The sequence below is a fragment of the Rhinopithecus roxellana genome, chromosome 15 (genome assembly GCF_007565055.1).
Source record: "Rhinopithecus roxellana isolate Shanxi Qingling chromosome 15, ASM756505v1, whole genome shotgun sequence".
Lineage (NCBI taxonomy): Eukaryota > Metazoa > Chordata > Mammalia > Primates > Cercopithecidae > Rhinopithecus > Rhinopithecus roxellana.
The window spans coordinates 37958844-37982129 of record NC_044563.1 but is presented as its reverse complement, the minus strand read 5'-3'; the positions used below and the strand labels follow the sequence as shown (position 1 = coordinate 37982129).

General features: G+C 40.4%; 1 pseudogene across 1 annotated transcript; it reads left to right on the top strand.

Moving 5' to 3' along the window:
* The first annotated feature begins 261 nt into the window (after positions 1-261).
* LOC104657533 lies at positions 262-1706 on the top strand (annotated as a pseudogene). The gene has a single exon (XR_747301.2). The product of XR_747301.2 is annotated as a 26S proteasome regulatory subunit 7 pseudogene (transcript).
* The last annotated feature ends 21580 nt before the right edge of the window (positions 1707-23286 follow it).

Sequence of the window (23286 nt, the reverse complement as noted above, 5' to 3'; positions counted from 1 at the left end):
TTTTGTTGTTTTCATAGTTTTTCAAATGAGTTCCACATTATGGAACCCCAAACTAGCCATAATTTACATTTAATACATTATTATTGAATAATTACATGAATAAAAGAAGGAATGGTTCTCCTTTTGTTCTCTCCTTCTTCTAGGCTATGAGTTTCTGTGGTTTTAATACATATATATGTAACAACAAAAAAAGAACTCCTGACTTTACTCACAGAAAATCAGTTATGCAAAATGTTAGCTTATAAGAAAAACAGATAGGGTGCTGTGTAATCATTAAGAAGAGGTGGCATTTGGAGCTGCTAAAATGCCGGATTACCTTGGTGCCGATCAGCAGAAGACCAAAGAGGATGAGAAGGACGACAAGCCCATCCGAGCTCTGGATGAGGGGGATATTGCCTTGCTAAAAACTTACGGTCAGAGCACTTACTCTAGGCAGATCAAGCAAGTTGAAGATGACATTCAGCAACTTCTCAAGAAAATTAATGAGCTCACTGGTATTAAAGAATCTGACACTGGCCTGGCCCCACCAGCACTCTGGGATTTGGCTGCAGATAAGCAGACACTCCAGAGTGAACAGCCTTTACAGGTCGCCAGGTGTAGGAAGATAATCAGTGCTGATTCGGAGGACCCAAAATACATTATCAACGTAAAGCAGTTTGCCAAGTTTGTGGTGGACCTTAGTGATCAGGTGGCACCTACTGACATTGAAGAAGGGATGAGAGTGGGTGTGGACAGAAATAAATATCAAATTCACATTCCATTGCCTCCTAAGATTGACCCAACAGTTACCATGATGCAGGTGGAAGAGAAACCTGATGTCACATACAGTGATGTTGGTGGCTGTAAGGAACAGCTTGAGAAATTGCGAGAAGTAGTTGAAACCCCATTACTTCATCCAGAGAGGTTTGTAAACCTTGGCATTGAGCCTCCCAAGGGCGTGCTGCTCTTTGGTCCACCCGGTACAGGCAAGACACTCTGTGCGCGGGCAGTTGCTAATCGGACTGATGCGTGCTTCATTTGAGCTATTGGATCTGAGCTTGTACAGAAATACGTCGGTGAGGGGGCTCGAATGGTTCGTGAACTCTTTGAAATGGCCAGAACAAAAAAAGCCTGCCTTATCTTCTTTGATGAAATTGATGCTATTGGAGGGGCTTGGTTTGATGATGGTGCTGGAGGTGACAATGAAGTGCAGAGAACAATGTTGGAACTGATCAATCAGCTTGATGGTTTTGATCCTCGAGGCAATATTAAAGTGCTAATGGCCACTAACAGACCTGATACTTTGGATCCAGCACTGATGAGGCCAGGGAGATTGGATAGAAAAATTGAATTTAGCCTGCCCGATCTAGAGGGTCGGACCCACATATTTAAGATTCACGCTCGTTCGATGAGTGTTGAAAGAGATATCAGATTTGAATTGTTAGCACGACTGTGTCCAAATAGCACTGGTGCTGAGATTAGAAGCGTCTGCACAGAAGTTGGTATGTTTGCCATCAGAGCACGGTGAAAAATCGCTACTGAGAAGGATTTCTTGGAAGCTGTAAATAAGGTCATTAAGTCTTATGCCAAATTCAGTGCTACTCCTCGTTACATGACATACAACTGAACCCTGAAGGCTTTCAGGTGAAAACTTTAGATTGGAATCCTAACCTTACATAGACTTGTTAATAACCACTTCATAAAGAAATAAATGGCTTCAAAATTGATTAAAAAAAAAAAAAAAGAAAGAAAAACAGATAGATTGTGTCAATTTTAATGTAATTACCAGCTTGTACTGACCTGGTCTCTCACAGTCTTATCTGGTTCTTTAGATATTGTGTTCACTTTCTGTCTTCTGATTACATTGTCTTTTAGCACAATCTTGTTTTTATCACCTTTTATTATAAAGCAATTTTTTTTTAAAAAATAATGAGTTGTTGTCATGGTAAACCTCAGTTCAGCTATTTACTTAGCTGTACCAGGGGCTCACAGAGAGGGAGTAAGGGATCTTTGGGGACATGAATAGATCTCAGGCCGTTAAAATAGCTATGCAAATAAGGAAGGGTCTGAATGAGATCAGACTGGACTCATGTTTTAATAACTTACCAAAACATAAATGGATTGTTGCTCTCCTGCTCAAATATGTGTGTATGTACATATGTATGTGTATAGATACACACATACATGTATAGCTTAACATGGATTTTGGCATAGCAATTGGTAGCAATTAATTATGAGAAGGAGAGGAAGAAGAGATTATTTTCCAAGCAGCCAGAGCATGCTTTCAAGGATAATGGAAGAATTTGTTAATGGACATGTCTGTATGGGGGCAAACGCTTGATGAAGGGGCATTTTCATGGGCCCTGAACTGTACAGGACTTTAGGGGTGTGCCTATCTAAATGCCTGGCCCTTAGGGTTGAGATAGCTGGTGGCTAATATAATCCAACAGTCCATCAAATATCAGTTCAGTCCAGCTGCCTGACTGGGTCTGTTATCAGCAGTGCCAATCAAAGAGCCTGGTCATAGAATCTCAAAGTTGGACAGAGCACTAGAAACCACTGCAACCACTCTTCCACCCAGACACAGTAACAGCACTACCTCATAAGGATGTCATGAGAATGAAATGGGTTAATAGTTGCTGAATACTTGCAATAGTGTCTGATGCATAATAAGACCTTCATGAGGTCAGTTAAATAAACACTGTTTGCTGAGAACCTGCCAACTGTGGGCACTAGTCAAGTTGCTGTACCCACAGTCATATCACTTAACCCTCTCTCCAGCCCAGCTGTCCTGATCCTAAGGGCCAGGCATTTAGATGGGTGTACCCCTAAAGTCCTATAAAACTCAGGGCCCCTGAAAATACCCCCTCATCCAGCATTTTCCCTACATATGGAAACAAACACAATTGTTTGAAAAAAGTAAAAAGCCTTCTTTACACTGAGCTGAAATTTGCCTCCAGTGATTTCTTCTTGGACTACACAGAATACGTTTCTTGCTCTTCCACTCCACAGGCCCACAAAATACTGGAGAACAGCTGTCAGGAGAGATAACAAACCCAAAACCTGGAAATCACTCATCAAACCAGTTTTCTTCCTTTTAAGTGACAAATATGTGGGTTGGGTCAAAACTGGAAGAGAAGATCTGCTGCCAGGTCACGGTGCCCTTTGGTTTTTGCTTTCCAGATGCTCAGGGGCCATTCTGCAGGCAAGCAGACCTATAAGCAGGGATGGGCAATTGTTGCTATGATACAATGAAGCAAGTGGGGCTGGGGGAGAATCCTTGAGAAGATGGTTCCTGCCAGATTTCTTTCTGCCAGCGCCATAAACTTTGATTAAAGTGAGCCCTCAGGCTGCACCAGGGACCACAGGTGCTCTGATGTTGGTATCCAATGGGGTCAACAGAGAGAAATGCTGACTGTGAGTGGGGCAGCAGCCAAGAAGCAAACACCAGCCAACATGCAAAGAGAAAAGAGAAAACAAACCTGTGCTCCCTTCCAATAAGACAGTATTTACAAATCAGAGATCTGGAGACTGACAGGCGGGGTCCCAAACTCAGCTCTGGCACTTCAATAAACCAGATGACCTGGGACAAGTTACTTAATGCTCCTACCTCCCCTCCTCCACACCTTTTCTTCCTCTGTATAAGGAGGATGATAACAATAATATCTACTCTGTGGAGCTGTTTTTAATGATTTACCAAAATGAAAAATGTCAGGTATATTAGTTACTATTTGAAAATTTCCCATATACAATCCTTACAGAGACATTTGGAGCAGATGTTACTAATCCTACTCTCCTACTCTTTTTTTTTTTTTTTTTTTTTTTGAAATAGAGTCTTGCTTTGTTGCCCAGGCTGGAGTGCAGTAGTGTGATCACAGCTCACTGCAGCCTCAACCTCCTGGGCTCAAGCGATCCTCCCACCTCAGCCTCCCAAGTAGCTGCGGCTACAGGCACATGCCACACATTTGGCTAATTTTTTGTAGAGATGAGGTTTCACCATGTTGCCCAGGCTGGTCTCAACTGGCCTCAAGCAATCCACCTGCCTTGGACTTCCCAAAGTGCTGGGATTACAGATGTGAGCCACAGAGCCCAGCCCTTTTTTCTTTTTTTAAGAGTAAAGGTCTTACTATGTTGCCCAGGTTGAAGTGCAGTGGTGTGATCATAGCTGACTGCAGCCTCTAACTCTGGACTCAAGCAATCCTCCTACCTCAGCCTCCCAAGGAGCTAGGACTACAGACATGCACCCAGGTAATTTTTAAATAATTTCTTGTACAGACAGTGTCTCACTGTGTTGCCCAGGCTAATCTTGAACTCCTGGCCTCAAGCAATCCTCCTGTCTTGTTGGCCTCCCAAAGTGCTGGGATTATAGGAGTGTCCCACTGCACCTGGCTCTAACCTCATTTTACAAATGAAGAAACTGAGGTTTAGAAAATTAACTAACTTGCCCAAGATCACCAAGTTATAGACTGAGGAATGAAAATTTGATGTATCTGAGGTTCTCTTTTCACCTACTCCAGTAACAAACAAGAAAGCTCACAGCCCAGGGAAATCAGCCCCACCTGGTACAGAGGTGAGGGTGTGGAAAAGACAGGAGAGATAAACAGGAAACAGCATAGCACTAGGGTGGAACCAGGACAGGCAATGAATAGGAGACCAAAACAAAGCATGATTAAAGCAGGCCAGGGAGTGGGAGGTGGGAAGAAGGCGTCAAGTTCATTGGCCTAGTTGAAACCATCAAAAAAACTTAACTTGTAGAGTATGCTGTGCAGATAACTAGTAGCTTGTTCCAGGAAGAAAGCCCTCCAAAGCCTCCACCTTCCTAACTCCTTAATCCAGGCAGGGAAGTAGTCCACATCAATTCAGTCTCCATCCCCAAAATACCCACAACCCCCATCTATAGTACCTGCTGCCCAAGAGTCCTTTAATAAGGTAAAGACCCTTTTATTCTGCTATCTGAGAAACTGTAAAGGATCTGCTTAAAAAGCAGACACTCTGGGGAAAGCAACACATTGACTTTAAGACTATGCTCTTTGTTTAAAAATTTCAACTTTTATTTTAGATCCAAGAGATACATGTGTAGGTCTGCATAGATACATTGCATGATGCTGGGGTTTAGTGTGAGAATGACTCTCTCACCCAGGTAGTGACCATAGTACCAAACAGGTAGTTTTTTCAGCCCACACCTCCCTCCCTTCCTGCTTTAGTAGGCCCAGTGTCTGTTGTTCCCATCTTTATGTCTATGTTCAATGTTTAGCTCCCACTTATAAGTGAGAACATGCTGTATTTGGTTTTCTTTTCTGCATTAATTCACTTAGGATTATGGCCTCCAGCTCCATCCATTTTTCTGAAAAGGACATGGTTTTTTTATGGCAATATAGTATTCTATGGTATATATGTACCATATTTTCTTTATCCAATCCACTGTTGATGGGCACCTAGGTTGAGCCCATGTGTTTCCTATTGTGAATAGTGCTTCAATAAACATATGAGTGCCTGCATCGTTTTGGTAGGATGATTTATTTTCCTTTGGTTATATACCCAGCAATGGGATTGCTGGATCAAATGGTAGCTCTGTTTTAGGTTCTTTAAGTGGTGCTACTCATATATAGAAGAATGAAACTAGACTCCTACCTTTCACCATATACAAAAATTATCTCAAGATGGATTAAAGATTCAAACGTAAGACGTAAAACTAGAAAAATCCTAAAAGAAAATCTAGGAAATACCCTTCTTAACATCAGCCTTGGCAATGAATTTTTGGTGAAGTCCCCAAAAGCAATTGCAACAAAAAAATTGATATGTGGGATTTAATTAAACTAAAGAGCTTCTGCACAGAAAAAGGAACTATCAACTGAATAAACAGATAATTTACAGAATGGAAGAAAATATTTGCAAACTATGCATTTGACAAAGGTGTAACATCCAGAATTTATAAGGAACTTAAACAAATAAACAAGCAAAAAACAAATAACCCCATTTGGAAATGGGCAAAAGGCTGAGTGCAATGACTCATGCCTTTAATCCCAACACTTTGGGAGGCCAAGGTAGGAGAATCGCTTGAGGCAAGAAGTTTGAGACCAACCTGGGCAACATAAGGAGACCCTGTCTCTACAAAACACTGGGGCATGGTGGCGCACGCCTGTGGTCCCTGCTACTCAGGAGGCTGAGGCGGGAAGATCAGTTAAGCTCAGGAGGTCAAAGCTGTAGTGAGTCATGCTTGCATCACTGCACTCCAGCCTGGGCAATGGAGTGAGACCCTGCCTCAAAATAATAATAATAATAATAATAATAATAATAATAATAATAATAGGCAAAGGAAATGAGCAGACACTTCTCAAAAGAAGATATACAAGTGATCAACAAACACGAAAAAAATGCTCATCATCACTAATTATCAGAGAAATGCAAATCAAAACCACAATGAGATAGCATTTCACACTAGTCAGAATAGTTATTAGTAAAAAGTCAGAAAATAACAGAAGCTGACAAGACTGCAGAGAAAAGGGAACATTTATATACTGTTTGTGGGAATGTAAATTAGTTCAGCCACCATGGAAAGTAGTTCAAATACTACACTATTAGACTCTGAGTACATCGGTGTTTCCTGGTGAAACACCAACCCCTAGCTTCACCATTAAAAAAGACTGTGTGTAGGCCAGGTGCGGTAGCTCATGCCTGTAATGCCAGCACTTTGGGAGGCCAAGGCAGGTGGATCACCTGAGGTCAGGAGTTCAAGACCAGACTTGCCAACATGGCGAAACCTGGTGTCTGCTAAAAATACAAAAATTAGCCAGGCGTGGTGGTGCATACCTGTAATCCCAGCTACTTGGGAGGCTGAGGCAGGAGAATCACTTGAACCTAGGAGGCAGAGGTTGCAGTGAGCAGAGATCATGCTGTTGTACTCCAGTCTGGGTGACAGAGCAAGACTTCGTATCCAAAAAAAAAAAAAAGACTGTGTGTGTATATATATATGTAGATATAAATAAACAATTAATGGATACCAAAATACTGTCTGAGAACAGGTTTGTTTTTTTTTTCTTTTTTGAGACAGATCTCACCCTGTCACCCAGGCTGGAGTGCAGTGGTGCAATCTCAGCTCACTGCAGCCTCTGCCTCCCAGGTTCAAGAGATTCTCCTCCCTCAGCCTCCCGAGTAGCTGGGTTTATAGGCGCCCACCACCACGTCTGGTTAATTTTTGTATTTTTAGTAGACAAGATTTCATCATGATGGCCAGACTGGTTTCGAACTCCTGACCTCAAGTGATCCACCCGCCTCAGCCTCCCAAAATGCTGGGATTACAGGCATGAGCCATCTCGCCCAGTCTGAGAACAGGTTTTCTAGTGTCTGTACTCAATAAATGTGGAAATTAAATGATATTGTTACAGAAAGAGCACCTTGTAAAGGCAAAGGAGATCAAATCAGCCAATTTTGCAATTTTGTTGAACCAGTTTTATTATAATTGCTCTTTACTGTTTATGTAAGACTTGATGTCTCTGGTTTGCAATTTTGTAGGAAAAGAAAAGAGAGTGATCAGAAGGAAAGGGTACACTTTATTAATATTATTTAAAAAGAATGAAAACACTAGCTGGGCATGGTGGCACACATCTGTAATCCCAGCTACTACTTGGGAGGTTGAGGCAGGAGGATCACTTGAGCCCCAGAGGTTGAGGTTGCAATGAGACGTGATCGTGCCACTGCACTCCAGCCTGGGCAACAGACAGAGGGAGACCTTGTCTCAAAAAAAAAAAAAAAAAAAAAAAAGGAATGAAAACATAGGCATGGGCATGTGTGTTTGCAGGTGTGTATATGTGCGTGTATCACCAAAGATTTCCAGAACTAATTAATAAAGAACAGTTTTAATAGATTATATAGGTCAAATAGGCCTGGCATATTGTGGGGCTTAATAAATGTCTGATATATTAACTGAACAGTTCTAAATAAATACATATGTATATACATATATATTAACTGAACAGTTAATATCTATAACTGTTCAGTTAATATATATAACTGTTAAGTATATGCGTATATATTAACTGAACAGTTAATATAACTGATATATTAACTGAACAGTTCTAAATAAATATATGTATATACATATATACATGAAATATATATGTATATATGTATATATGTGTATACACATATATACATCAAATGATGTGTGTGTGCGTGTGTGTGTGTGTGTATATATATACACACACACATATATAAGAAACTGAACTTTAAAACAGAGTTTTCAAGCAAAGTTTGCCTTAGGACATAGAAACTGAACTTTAAGACAAGAGTTTTCAAGCAAAGTTTGCCTTAGGACATAGTTCAGGCTGGTTATCAACCTTTGGGTTGGTGCATTATTTTGGGGCAGTTGAAGAATTTATTTTAGTCCGTACTGAGAAGAAGATTGATAAGTACTTGCATTGCTCTATTTGGGGCCCTCATCCCTTGTTTCAACCGTTTTCTTCCTTTTCTTTCTTCTTTGTTTCTCCCATGTTTCCTTTTCCTTTTATTCTTTTGAATCTATAACACTGCTGCAATGATTTTTCTGTTTATATGCACAAGATGTGTATTAATGACAAGGAGCATTCACTTACAACAAAACTCTTCTCAAAGGACTGTCTTTGGTTATGATTCATTTCTCATGGACAATCCAAGGTTCTTCAATTTTCTTTTATCAGAGAAGCATTTTCCCAGGTTGCATTTCTGATCCTGAGAACTGCTAGACCTGTATAAGCGATTTAAGATCAAGTTAGAAATTAGCTACCTTAAACTGCAATATTTCCTATTGGTTCCAAAGGAATGTTGTGAACCAGAAGAAAAATTAAAAAATAAAATACAAAATAAAAATAAAACTGCAATATTTCCTTAATATCTTAATATAGTAACACCTCAGCCACATCAAATGTTGGAGGATGGATAAAAATAATGAGCAAGTAAATAATTAAGGAAAACAGTGAATAAAAGTGTTTTACTGGCATTGCCACAAATAAAATATTTCTTATCATTGAAGTTTAAATGTAGTGGAAACTCTGGTCCTAATTGAAATGGAGTTTCACTCTTGTTGCCTAGGCTGGAATGCAATGGCGTGATCTCAGCTGACTGCAACCTCTGCCTTTTGAGTTCAATTGATTCTCCTGCCTCAGCCTCCCAAGTAGCTGGCATTACAGGCATGTGCCACCACACCTGGCTAATTTTGTATTTTTATTTTATTTTATTTTATTTTTGAGATGGAGTCTCGCTCTGTCACCCAGGCTGGAGTGCAGAGGTGAGATCTCGGCTCACTGCAACCTCCACCTCCTGCGTTTAAGACATCCTTCTACCTCAGCCTCCCGAGTAGCTAGGACTACAGGTGTGTGCCACCACGCCCGGCTAATTTTTTTGTATTTTTTGTAGAGACGGGGTTTCACCATGTTAGCCAGGATGGTCTTGATCTCTTGACCTCGTGATCTGCCCGCCTTGGCCTCCCAAAGTGCTGGGATTACAGGCGTGAGCCATCACACCTGGCCCTAATTTTGTATTTTTAGTAGAGGCGGGGTTTCTCCATATTGGTCAGGCTGGTCTCCTCGAACTCCCGACCTCAGGTGATCCGCCGGCCTTGGCCTCCCAAAGTGCTGGGATTACAGGTGTGGGCCACCGTGCCCGGCCCTAAAACATTTTAATATTTTAAATATTTTCCCACTTTAATGTGAGTCCATTTTACATAACTTAATCTTTGCTTGATTACTCAGTCATACTTTTCTGCACCATAACACAGAAATATGTTTAGGGGTTTTTGAAGCAGTTTATTCCCTGCATCAAAGACTCTGGATTGATAGGCATTGAGTTTGGATGTCTTCTAGATATATTAGATTATGTCTTCTCCTTCAGTATTAAATTATTAGCAATCACAGCTGCCACTGACAGCACAGGTTGCTTCTAATCACCAGCTGGCTAAGAAACCAGCCATTCAGTCCAGTTAAAATTATGTCTAAAATAAGAGTAAATCCATTCTAAGTAAAAACTCATGAAACTCTAGTATAAGAAAAGTGCATGTGATGTGAGGCCATCTGTTTTATTTGCTTAGTACTTGATTTTGCTTCAGAGGCTTTTTGTTAATGGTATTTTTTGGTGGGGTGGGGCAGATTTTATTTTATTTTTTGGCTTTCTTCTAGGTTATCTACTTTGTTTCCGCTAGCTAAGGCTGCTACCTAAATGATTCCTAATTACTCTTTGATCTTAAGAGCTAGTCCCAAGACTCTTTGTGTCTTTCGTTGGGGCTCAGAAAACAGTACACCAAAATGAAGGTCTAGGAAACAGAAGTTTTTCTCTGACCTTTCGCCCTCTTGTCTCCAATTTTCCCCCAAGGGTAGCCATAGAAACTAAAACCCCTCTTCCCCAGGTCATCAAAACCAGAACCTCTTTTTCCCAAAGTCAGCCATAAACTAACTTTCTCCCCATCTCTCCACCTTTCTTTTTTTTGTTTGGTTTTTTTATTTGTTTGTTTGTTTGTTTGTTTTGAGATAGAGTCTTCTTCTGTTGCCCAGGCTGGAGTACAGTGGTGTGATCTCGGCTCACTGCAAACTCCGCCTCCCGGGTTCAAGCAATTCTTGTGCCTCAACCTCCTGAATAGCTGGGACTACAGGCACGCACCTCCATGCCTGGCTAATTTTTGTATTTTTAGTAGAGACAGAGTTTCACCATGTTGCCCAGGCTGGTCTCGAACTCCTGGCCTCAAGTGATCCTTCTGCCTTGGCCTCCCAAAGTGCTGGGATTACAGGCGTGAGCCACTGCACCCAGCCTCCCTCCACCTTTCTGTGTAAAAAGTGGCCACAAATAAATTATCTGACTACTTTGTTTGAGTATAGGTATAAGACCTCCATTCCAGAGAGGGTTCTGTCCCATACCCAGAAGGAAGGAATGCATGCTGAGAAAGGCCAAGAACAATCTGGATACACAGGCCTTGCTGGGTTTCCCCTACTCACTCTATTAGCATTAGATCATTCTCTTTCTGTCTAATCATATTTATACATGGCTGTCCATAGTTTGTTGAACCAAAGCATAAAAATGGACAATGTGCCCTGTATCTTTGGGTCTTCATTCCGAAGGCCCCTATGTATACATGTTGAAAAAATTTGTATTTCTTATCTCCAACTAACCTGCCTTTTGCAAGTTGATTTTTCAGCGAAACTTCAGAGGGCAAGGGGGAACTCCTGGCCCCTACAAATCTTTGAGGGAGAATATTTGGCATTTTAAGAATTAGCTGAGTAGATTTCATTATAAGAATCTCTGGATTCAGAATTCCTGGCTTCTAATACAAAAATCTCCTAATTCAGTGTCTGAAACATGCTATATACTAGAAAAATATCAATTCATGTCCCCGAAGACTGTGCCCTTATCCCCATCTTCAGAACTTATATGACATCTCGGCCTATAACTTGTGGCTTCCTCTTCTCCTTCCTTTGTTTAAAATAAAATGGCTTCACACACACACACACACACACACACACACCCCCTCCTTAATGTGAAGTCCCATTAACTTTAAATGCATGAAACAGAAACAGGACTGAAGTTTATTTCTGAAAGGTTACTAAGGTAAAGAAAGTTGCAAGAACATTGAATGTGGAAAACTAAAACGTGCTTAAAAGACAGCACTTTAGAAGGATCAACCTACTGCAAACATAGTCACTATGCTAATTACAAGCCCTTGTCAGCTCTAGTCACAAAACTGGCCCTCCCAGAACACTCACCTGGCTAAATTTTCACCTGGCTTGAGTTACTATTTGTATTGAAGAGTATAAAAATTGCATTTCTTTGAAAACATTCCATAAGTCAGACATTTCTTCTCCCCAGTTAAGTTTCAATAATCAAGGTTTGGCAGAGCAGCCCGGAGAAAGGAATTGAACCAAAGCAAAGCCAGGTATGCACTTTATTCATTTTCGCCTTTCATTCTACAAAGGAGAGGGATTCTAATCTTTGCATTTGCCTAATGTATTTTGACAGCATGTACTCCTAGCTGCTGTTACGAAGATGCTGAATCCCAGGATGATCCTCCACTGGAGCCATTATTCCCTTCCCCCTACACCTTTTAAGCATGGCATCCTCCACAGATAATTATACTTATATAGATAAGGCAGGCTATATTTTAAGAATTTCTGAGTTCAATCAGCATAATGGGTATACTGCAGGGGAGATGCATTTTAAAGTGTTATTACCAGGTAAGTATTTCCCAAATCCCTAAGTCATAAGGATATAGATAGCAATTTATAAAGAGCATAGCAAAAAGTGCATTTCATAAAATGGATTGAACTTCATGAATTTCAATGTGGCAGGATATTCACTCTGCTGTCCTGCCATTACCAAACAAGATGTTTGTTATAAAAAAGAAATATGCATGACTGTTGAGGATGTTGCTTTATTAATGACTGTGTTCTGCACGCTGTGAAATACTTCACTGGAATGTTGTCACCTGCACTGAAAGATATACACAAACTTTCTTACTAAATTATCTTCCTGAAGACATTCAGAATTTGCTAACTCCACAAATCCCCAAATAAAAAAGCCAGTTTAACAAGCTCCCATGTCTTTAAATTTAAAGTGGGAATAAAAATACCAGAACCTTGACATCTATGGATGATCCTTTTCCAGTGAGTTGTAAGATATTTCTCTTTATTTAATTCCTCCAGTGCAGTTAAGTTTAACAAGCAAAAGCTGTGTAAAAAGCCAAGTGACTTATATTTTTAATCTGAGAATATATGATTGCCTTATGAAGTATTGTTAGAAGTAAAAATGCATGCTGCTTATTAGTCTGAAGACAATGGGCAAGAGTTCTATAGAGGGGCCTGGGATTTCCTCTGCTGGGGGTTGGTTGGGGGACAGTGTATGTATGAAAGGAATATACTTGCTTCCTTTCTGAGAGTAACCACTCCTCCCGAGCTCTTGGTTTTCACCTTTTCCAGGCTCTTTCAGGATTTAGTTCTTTTTTAATATATCATCAGTCTCCCTTTTTTCTACTGGCTCCTCCCCCTCAGCCTATAATTCTGCTCAAATCTGCCTCAGCTTGAAAATCTTTCATCTGAAAAAAAAAAAAAAGAAAATCTTTCATCTGTTCTTTCACAATAGTATAAGGTCTATTCCTAAAATAAATCCCGATTCCATAGTATTCACAGTGGGTCTGCTTCCCTGATTGGACCCTGTCTGCTACACCTGCTCCCTCCCCATCCCCAGTGCCTTTATCTTCAGCATTCAAACCCTTGCAGTAATGGCCTAACTGCTCCCTCTCCCATCAGTGCATCTTGACCAATGCTGCCAGCCTCATCTTTATCATGATATTCAAAGGATGAAGGGTATCTACCCATTACCTGAAAAATAAAATCTGAAGCATGGTCAGGATCCTGACTTTCCAGGTTTATCTCCCACATTCTTACATGAATATTTTCTGCCACATGGATCTAATCACTGTTACCTGATACTCCTTGTTCTTACCCACTCTACCTATTCCTTGACTTCACTTACCATCTTTCTCCTTCCCTGGTATACTTCTGATTCATTTACTCAAAGGCAATACATCCTGGAGATGCCAGTTCAAACCCTGACTCCTCTGCAAAGACTTTTCTGTCTCAGCTAGAACTGATTGCTATGTTTAGGGAGCAACTTCCTAAAGTAATTAGAGCCTTCTCTTGACATGTCTTTTCTATTATATGTGCCAAAATGCTGATTTTAAAAACACTTTTCCATTTGATACAAGATGAAACTATAATGCAGAATTTCAATTTTAGTAGACCTCAGTCACCACTAAAAAGGAAACAAGCACTATTTAATGTTGAAATATATTTTCAAACCAAATAAAATGTATTACTTATATGAAATGTTATAACCCTCTGTCTTATAAAATGAATTGAACTATCCTTCCTTTTGATCAGTGCTGAAGATTCATCTAACACAGCCAGTGAGGTCAGCAGGGCCAGGGCCAGGGCCAAGCATGTGTGTGGTCAGACTGGTAGAGATGGGAATGAAGAGACATCCTGCATGGTCATGATACCTACATGCAGAGGGATGGAGAAAATAAGTAAATGTATTGATGATGATTGGAGAGGGAAGACTAGAACAAACTTACAGTGATTGGTTTGAATTAGAGGTGTTGGTATGAACTCACATATTTGTAAATATAGAAATAGATGTGTATGTATGTGCATGTGTGTGTGTGTTGCAGATTGGGCTCTCTAGAAGCAAATGCTGAGATGAAGTTTGGTGTGTAGGTATTATTAGGGATCGAAACATGTGGAAGGAAACAGATCGGGCAGAAGAACTTGAACTGCAATGCAGGCTCAAAAGAGCCTTGGCCAACCCCATTCTTGAGCCTGTGTGGCCTGTCAGAGTTGTTCCTCATTGGGCCAAAACGACCAGCATTTATAATCTTTTCTTAATCAGTATAAGATGTGGACTGCCCCAGGCAAGGTGTGACACTGGACAAGGCAATTCTTTGCAACAAGTCCGCTCTTAAAGGAGTCTCTGAGAGGTACATGATTGTGTCTACCACAATGTGTGTGTGTCTGTCTGTCTGTCTGTGTGTGTGTGTGTATACCTATATTTCCTAGCTCTGAGAAGGCCTAGAAGTAATGAAACTACAGAAGAATGAGCACATCTAACTGCCCAGATCTTGGTTGCTAAATATCATTCTCCACTCAAAGACGCCAAGGTTCCTTGGAAAATAGCTCATTCCAAGGCTGACACAGGGAAAGAAGAAGATGATTGGAATATATTGTGCCTGAAAGTAAGGAATTGATCCAAGAGTGAGGAGGACCTGTCAAAAGGACACCATCCCAAAGAGGCTCAACTTAGCCAAATCCACAATGTTTTGGCATCAAAACAAATAATTATAGTATATTATAACCCACTGAATAAAATAGAAATCCATGAGTCCATATTAATATAAATAAAGAAACTGGGAGAAGGGAAGTATCTACCTTACAGGAGAATGACAGCTAACAATATTAGAAGGGTTAGTGAAATTTTAAAAATCACTCTTTGGCAACCATAATAGAAATAATCGATCCAGGCAAGAATCACCAATGGATACTAAAACCAGTAGGTAAAAGTTTAAGGAGGATTGGGTATTTAAATAGTCTCAATGTAGTCTCTCCATAAAATGCCTATTAATTACTTATTAAATAAGGTATAAAATATTCTTTATCTTGACAGCAGAAAAACCTGGCTAGACACCATCTTATCAAGTGATAAAAGTTAACACCTAAGTGAAATTCAAAAAAGAAAGAAAGAAAGTGAACATCTCTAGTAATGGGCAAGTCATCATCATATGCTCCTGAGACAAGGCACTGCAAAGAGCACAGTATCACTTCCATGAAATTCCTGCCACAGAGGGCATACACTGAATATAAATGTGAAGAAACAGCAGACAAACCCAAACTGAAGGCCAGCTACAAAGTACCTGTTCTGCACTTGTAAAACAAACAAACAAACAAAGCAAACATAGTCATGAAACACAAGGAAAGATCGAAGAATGAGGAATGGTCAGTGGTGCATTGGAGTCAGCTGGTACTGGCTCAGCCCCACTCTAGAAAATTGATGCTGTGCATCTCTTCCCAACTGTACAGTTCAGTGCCACAAAGCTGGTAACCTGAAATCAGCCAGAATGGGAATATTTACACCATAATAATTGGCAGCCACTACAAATCAGACCTCCCTACCCCACCACGTAAGCAGTTTAGCAGCACACCATGGGAAGGCTTCCCAACTAAAGAGACTAAGGACTCAGGACAGCTAAATGCAACACGTGATCCTGGAACTATAAAGGGCATTATTGGGATTATCAGAGAAATCTGAAAGGGCTCTGAGGTAGTATTTACATGTATACCAATTAATACAATAATATCAATTACATGGTAGTATCGTATTAATGTTACTTTCCTGATTTTGATGACTGTACTCTGGTTATATAGGAGGGTGTCCTTGTGTTTAGGACATATACATTGATGTGTTAAGGAGTAAGAGGTATATCTGCAACTTATTCTCAAAGGTTTAAAAAAAACTATCTAGGCGTAGTGGTGCATACCTGTCTGTAGTCCCGGCTACTTGGGAGGCTGAGGCGAAAGGTTCCCTATAGCCCATGAGTTTTGAGTCTAGCCTCAACATGGCAAGGTCCCTCTTTTTGTTTTAAGAGGCAGGGGCAACATAGCGAGGCCCCTGCCTCTTAAAACTAAAACAAAAACAAAAAACCCTAAATGTATAAATACATTTAGAGAAAGCATGAAAGGCAAAGGTGGTAAAATATAAATATCACATTAGAGAATGAGGGATTAGGAAAGAAATAAAGGGTATATGAGAGTTCATTTTACTATTAGTGCATCTTTTTTACTAATTTAAAATTATTTCAAAAAATTATTAAGGAATTATATTTCAACCAAATGGCAGTCTATGGCTCTCTTCCTTTCCTGCTGGAAGCTCAGCCTCTTTCTCATTCAACAAAGTTAGAGAAATGCCAAAGGAGGAAACAGTGACTTTAGGAAGTGCTCATTTGCAGTACTGTGTAACTAAATGGTATCTCTGCTGAGCTGTTGTCCCCTTCTTTACAAATACTTTGCCATATACCATTCAGGATATAGGCATGGGCGAGGACTTCATGTCTAAAACACCAAAAGCAATGGTAACAAAAGCCAAAATTGACAAATGGGATAAAAATAAATAAATAAATAAATAAATAAATAAATAAATAAAAATACTTTGCTGTTTCAGTTTGGTTTGGTCTGGTTTGGCTTAATAGATACTAAGATATGGTAGTGTAATATTCTGAACCCTCATTACTAGATATTAAATATTATTTCTTAAAATGCTAATAATCCACTAGTTTAAAAAATTAAAAGTTGAACCTCTAATAAATTATTAGACAATTCAATTTAATGAACAGAGATAAAAAGCAGAGCAGGAATTTTTCCAAAATTTTTCCTCCCTTCCTTCCTTCCTTCCTTCCTTCCTTCCTTCCTTCCTTCCTTCCTTCCTTCCTTCCTTCCTTCCTTCCTTCCTTCCCCTCTTCCTTCCTTCCTTCCTTCCAGTGGTGAATAAGCATTGTGTCTATGCTTAATCTTCTCAAGCAGATTCAGTACTCCCTGAGGCTCACACTTCTTTTGTCTCCCACTACACCTACCTGCAGTATCAGCCTTTTACATGTGTGACTGGGTTGCTGAATGAGACAACAGAGTTTACTGCTAATGCTGAAAAACCAGTGAGCCCCTTGGGGACAATAATCTGAATTGTCACCATAGTTAATCACAGAGTCAGGATGGAACCAAGACCTGACAAAGAGTCCAGTGATCTGATGGGAATAAAGGTCTCCTCCACCTCTCCCGTTGTTGCAAAGCAATTTATAGGAGAAAGTAGGAATGTGAAAGGCTTATTGTGAACTCATTTAGCAACATTTTTCTCCTGGGCTGTCCAGGTTTGTCAAACGCTCTCAACCTGACATTCAAGAGGGCCCTGCTGTGCTTCTCTTTAGTGAAGACTAATAATGCCAATCAGGAGTTTCTATGCCTGTTTACTTGTAGTCAGATCAGTTCAGTTCCATCTATTCCTTAAGTTCAAAAAGAGGCAAAGGAGAAAGTTCAGGGTTGGTTACAGGAATAATTAACAAGATCTGCTGCTCTGTAAGTGCATTTGCAAGGGAACCACCAGTCACCTAAGAGTGCCTGGGAGGAGCCGCCGGAGGATGCATGCCCCCTGATTCCAGCAGCTTTCTCCCAGCTTGTGAGCCTAAGCATGGACAACGAGTAGTAGCCTTGGGCTTGACCATCAAGAGTGGCCTTTCTGGCAAAAACACATAGAACTCACACTAATAAATTGTGTGTGTCCACTAATAACTCATAAATATAGATATTAAATCATACTATCACATTGGGGATTAGGAAAAAAAGAGAAAAATTTTAAATCAACTTAATTTTTTTCAATCTTTAGAACACACTTTTCTCTGCATTTTGGTAACTCCCTAGTGACACTGCAAATGAGGTGCTTTTGCAAATGGGCCTTCAGGTTTGTAAGTATTGCTCAGGGAGCAGGAGAAAGCATTTGGGGCTGTTTCTGTTCCCCTCTCTCAGACCAAACCTCCCCCCAACCATAGAAGTATGTTCAAATTAGCTAACAATTAAACATTTTGATTGAGGATAATTTATGGACAGTAAAACAATTAAAAATTTTAATTATTTTAATTATATTCAGTAAATACTATCGCAGAAGGGATAAATCAAGGCATATTGGTATTTATCCTCTAAAATACCATTGTTTTATATCTCAAAACTTCCCCTTTTCCCTAATGATTTATACACATTAACTAGCAATTTCTTGCGAATATAGTGTGCCTTACATTATTGCTTTATGTAAGGCTAGGCACAGTGGCTCATGTCTGTAATCGCAGCACTTTGGGACGCCAAGGTGCGTAGATCACCTGAGGTCAGGAGTTCAAGACCATCCTGGCCAACATGGTGAAACCCTATCTCTACTAATAGACAAAAAATTAGCAGGACGTGGTGGCAGGCGCCTGTAATCCCAGCTACTCAGAAGGCTTAGGCAGGGGAATTGCTTGAACCCTGGAGGCGGAGGTTGCAGTGAGCCGAGGTCGCACCATTGCACTCCAGCCTGGGCAACAAGAACAAGACTCCATCTAAAAAAAAAAAAAGTATTGCTTTATGTAAACGAAAAATATATTCCACGAAAAACTGTGGAATGTAACCCTTTCAGCACACCCTACAGATTTAATTTTAAATGTTCGATCAGGTGTTTTATACATATTATGAATGAGTATAACTTTTTAAAAATTCCTATGTTAAAATTATTCTTCTGTCACCCTTTTGTAGCTCATTATGTTTAGCAACCATTTAAAGTACCCTTTAATTACATAATGCCAATCAAAATCTTGTCACGGTAGGCTGTGTGAGAGTCCTAGTCCTTAATCAGCATTGCATTGTTTCCAATTTCACTTTCAAAGTATATTCTCATCTGGAGTGACAGGATGTTAAAAAAAAAATTCTTATATTTCACATCTCACACTTACAATCTAAACTGCACAGGACACAGTGGTAATCAGACTATATTGTTTCAATCCTAAATCTAACAGTAGTGGGACATGGGGCTCCTAATGGAAAGAACTAATCAGGGGCTTTTTTTGGTATTCATGGAAGGGGGAGATAATCTTGCTGCAGAGTGACATCCTTTTGAGAGAGCTCAGCTTCTGGCTGTGAAACCCATTCCCATGCGATTTCTTTCTAACAAGCCAGAAAGCTGCTTTAATCTTTAAACATGAAGGATCCTGCTTACAGTATCAAAGGTAGGCAAGTTCTCCTACTGAGGTTCAAAAGCAGATAATAATAAGAACCCAGTTGCTACTGTCAGGCTGATGTCAGGTCTGAAATCACTTTTCACTTGATTGAGCCATTTTGTCCTCAGAATCACTTTGTTCCTTTCGGCTGGATTTCCACCAGCCCCGAATTGTGAGCAGCACATCGATGCTTCCCCAGCGGCTTCTTGTCAGAAGTTAGAGCCTCTGCATAGTAGACACGTTATTTAATGTCCGGACTCCGCGTAACCCCGGGGATGGCCAGGTGGTTCTTCTCCACGGTGCTCTGGGATCATTTGCCCTGCTGCCCCAGGGGCACACCACTTCCCAGCACGGCTCAGGGAGGAGGTCCACTTCAACCAGGCAGGTAACCAGGATGCCAGGCTTTTCTTTTTTTTTTTTTTTTTTAAGGGGTGAACTCTTCCTTCCTCTGCCTTTTATTTTATTTACGTCTTCAACAAATTGGATGATGCCCATCCACCTTGGGGATGGCAATCTCCTTTACTGAGTCCCCTAGTTCAAATGCGAATCTCCTCTGTAAACACACTCAAGACAGTTCAGAATAATATTTAAACAGATATCTGGCACCCTGTGGCCTACTCAAGTTGACATATAAAATTAACCATCACAAGTTTACCCTTATCAACTTGGCACCCATATACATCTCCTTAAACTATACGTAACTGCCACATAAAGACAATAACAAGGTCATGATTCCGTCTAACATGATTAACCATCCAGCATTCTACCAGAAACACACCAACCCATTTCCCAGAAGAGAAGGTAAAGTCTTCATGTGATATTTACTCTCTCCTTGATATCTCATAACTTAAATACTATGATGTAAAATTAATCAAGGTTGAAGATTGGAGCCAGTTTTTAAAATTAACAATATTTAAACACTATGCTATAAAATCAATGCAGCTTATGTTACAGAATAAGGAAACGAGAAGAAAGAAAACAAAGCTACACACACAGAAAATGGAGTCATAGCAAAATATGGAGGACATACTTACGACAATCACAGTCTGTGTTTCTGTAACTGGTCATACGATCAAAGCTAGTAATTCTTCCATCACTTATTCTGTATTCCCTTTGCCTTCAGCAAGCACCTTATCTGGTCATGGCACTTACCCAGTGGTGACCCAAACCTTTATTCCTGAAAGGTCTGAGTCATTAGTGGTCCTGTTTGAATTAGGTTGTAGTTTTCCACTGACCTTAATCACAGGTCATGGTAACACAAAGAGATGCCCTAAGGTATCTCCTGTATTCCCGACATAGTTTTCCTTACCACCATTCAGGGTAGTCCAGTTTCTACCTGGTAGAACAATCACCCAGCCAGCACTGTAACTCATTTGTCTATTGAGTTAGAGGCATGAGAAGCCCAAATGGCTGAGGAGCAGTCTTCAACTTCCAGTTCAATTAAATCATGATTGTGTCTCTCAGTGGAAAACATTCCACCCTATGTAAGACCTCTAGGCCAGCAGAGCGTAAGTCATGGGAACAGGAAGCAAAAATTTTACTAGTGGGTCACTAGGGCTAATAGCGAATAGTGTTCCACCTATTTTGACCCCTTGATTCCTGCATCTGCGAATCCCAGTCATAAGAGAAATGCACCATATACTGGATGCTGATTCACAGCATAGATAGCCTTCTAGAAAACCTTGTCCCAGTCCTACAAGGCACTGCTATATAGCTGGTGCTATTACTGTCTTCAAAATGCCATTCCACTGCTTTATGTAGCCAGCTGATTCAGGATATTAGGGAACATGGTAAGACCAGTTAATTCCATGAGCATGGGCCCACGGTCACACTTTGGCTGTGAACTGAGTTCTTTGTAATGATGTGTGGAATACCACGGTCGTAGATGAGACATTCTGTAAGTCCACGGATGGTAGTTTTAGTAGAAGCATTGCACAATGGGAAAGTGAATCTGTATCCAGAGTAAGCTCTATTTCAGTAAGGACAAAACACTATCCCTTCAACGATGGAGGTGGATCAATGTAATTAACCTGCCACTAGGCAACTGACTGATGACTCTGGGGAATGTTGTCATATCAGGGGCTCAGTGTTGGTGTCTGTTGGCAGACTGGGCACTCAAAGGTAGCCTTGGCCAGGTCAGCCTTGGTGAGTAGAAGTCCACGTTGCTGAGCCCATGCATAACTCTATCCTTGTCACCATGGCTACTTTGTTCATGAGACAATTGGGTGATGATAGGGGTGGCTGGAGAAAGAGGCCTACTGGTGTCCACAGAACAGGCTATCTTGTCCACTTTATTAAAATCCTTCTTTGCTAACCCTTTGGTGAGCATTCACATGGGGCACAATATCTTCACCCTTTTTTGCCCATTCAGTGTCTATCCACATACCTCATCTCCAAATTTCTTTGTCACCAATTTTCCAGTTATGTTCAACTCCCTGACCATCCAGCCAAATCATTGGCCACAGCCTATGATTTGGCATATAATTGAATATCTAGCCATTTTTCCTTCTAAGCAAAGTCAACCGGGGGGACTGCTCAAAGTTCTGTCCACTGGGAGGATTTCTCTTCACCACTGTCCTTCAAGATAGCCCAGAGATGAGCTATAGTGCTGCAGCTGTCCACTTTTGGGTGGTACCTGCATATCATACAGAACCCTCTGTAAACTAGGCCTAAGTCTTCTCTTTCTCTGTCAGCTGATCGTAGGGAAGTTCCCATGAAGCCACAGATGCAGGCTGGAAGAGAGAAGGCAGATAGCAGAAGTGGGGACTATGGAAATTTGGCCTACTTCTTCATGTAACTTCCTTGTGCCTTCAGGGTCTGCTCAGGCCCAATCATGTGTATACCGTTTCCATCTGATGACAGAGTGTTGCTGTGCATATCCAACTTTGTGTGTTAGTGGCTCAGATAACAACCAGTTCATGATGGGCAGCTCAAGTTGCAAGGTAACTTGGTGACTCCTTAAGTACCAGTCTCTACTAAGGCCCGGTATCAGGCCAAGAGCTGTTTCTCAAAAAGAGATTAGTTATTTGTTGGTAATGGCAGGGCTTTGCTCTAATATCCTAAACCAAGATTCACCTATAAGGACCTCCCAGAAGCTTTAAACAGCATCCCTATCTGCCACTGCCACTTAAACACCACTGGATCTGCTGGATCACATGACCCAAGTGACAGAGTAGCTTGCACAGCAGCCTGGACTTGTTGCAGAGACTTTTCTTGTTCTGGGCCCTACTCAAAACTAGCAGCTTTTTGAGTCAATGGATAAATGGGCTGGAGTATCATAATGAAATTGGAAAATGTTGCCTCCAAAACCCAAACAGGCCTACTAAGTATTGTGCCTCTTTCTTGGCTGTAAGAGCAGTAAGATGCAACTACTTATTGTTCACCTTAGAAGAAATATTCCAACATGCCCCATGTCACTGGATCCCTATCAATTTCACTAAGGTAGAAGGTCCTTGAATTGTAGTCATATTTATTTCCTTCCCTCTGATGCAAATGTCTTTCCACTAAGTCTAGTGTAGTTTCTACTTCTTGCTCACTAGGTCAAATCAACATAATGTCATCAATATAACAAATCAGTGTAATATTTTGTGGAAGGGAAAGGCAATCAAGATCCCCATGAACTAAATCATGACATAGAGTTGGAGAGTTGATATACACCGGACAATGAAGGTGTATTGCTGGCCCTGCCATCTGAAAGCAAACTGCCTTTATGGACTGGTATGAAAAAAAAGACATTTGCCAGATCAATTCTGTCGCCTTACTAAATAATGCTGAGATAAATATTTCATACATAACTTTTATATTTAAAATGCAAATTATAAATATAATATACATATTTACTTGTACTTGTGCAAATAATTATACAGACCTGAGTGAAAGGGAATGTTCTACCTTTCTACCTTTTTTTCAGTGACAAATTTCTGATAAAATTCCTTTTTACCTAATGAATGACTTCAGTTTCAAGATATGCTAAATGCATTCAGTTTCCAGTAGCTCTGGGCACACATTGTATG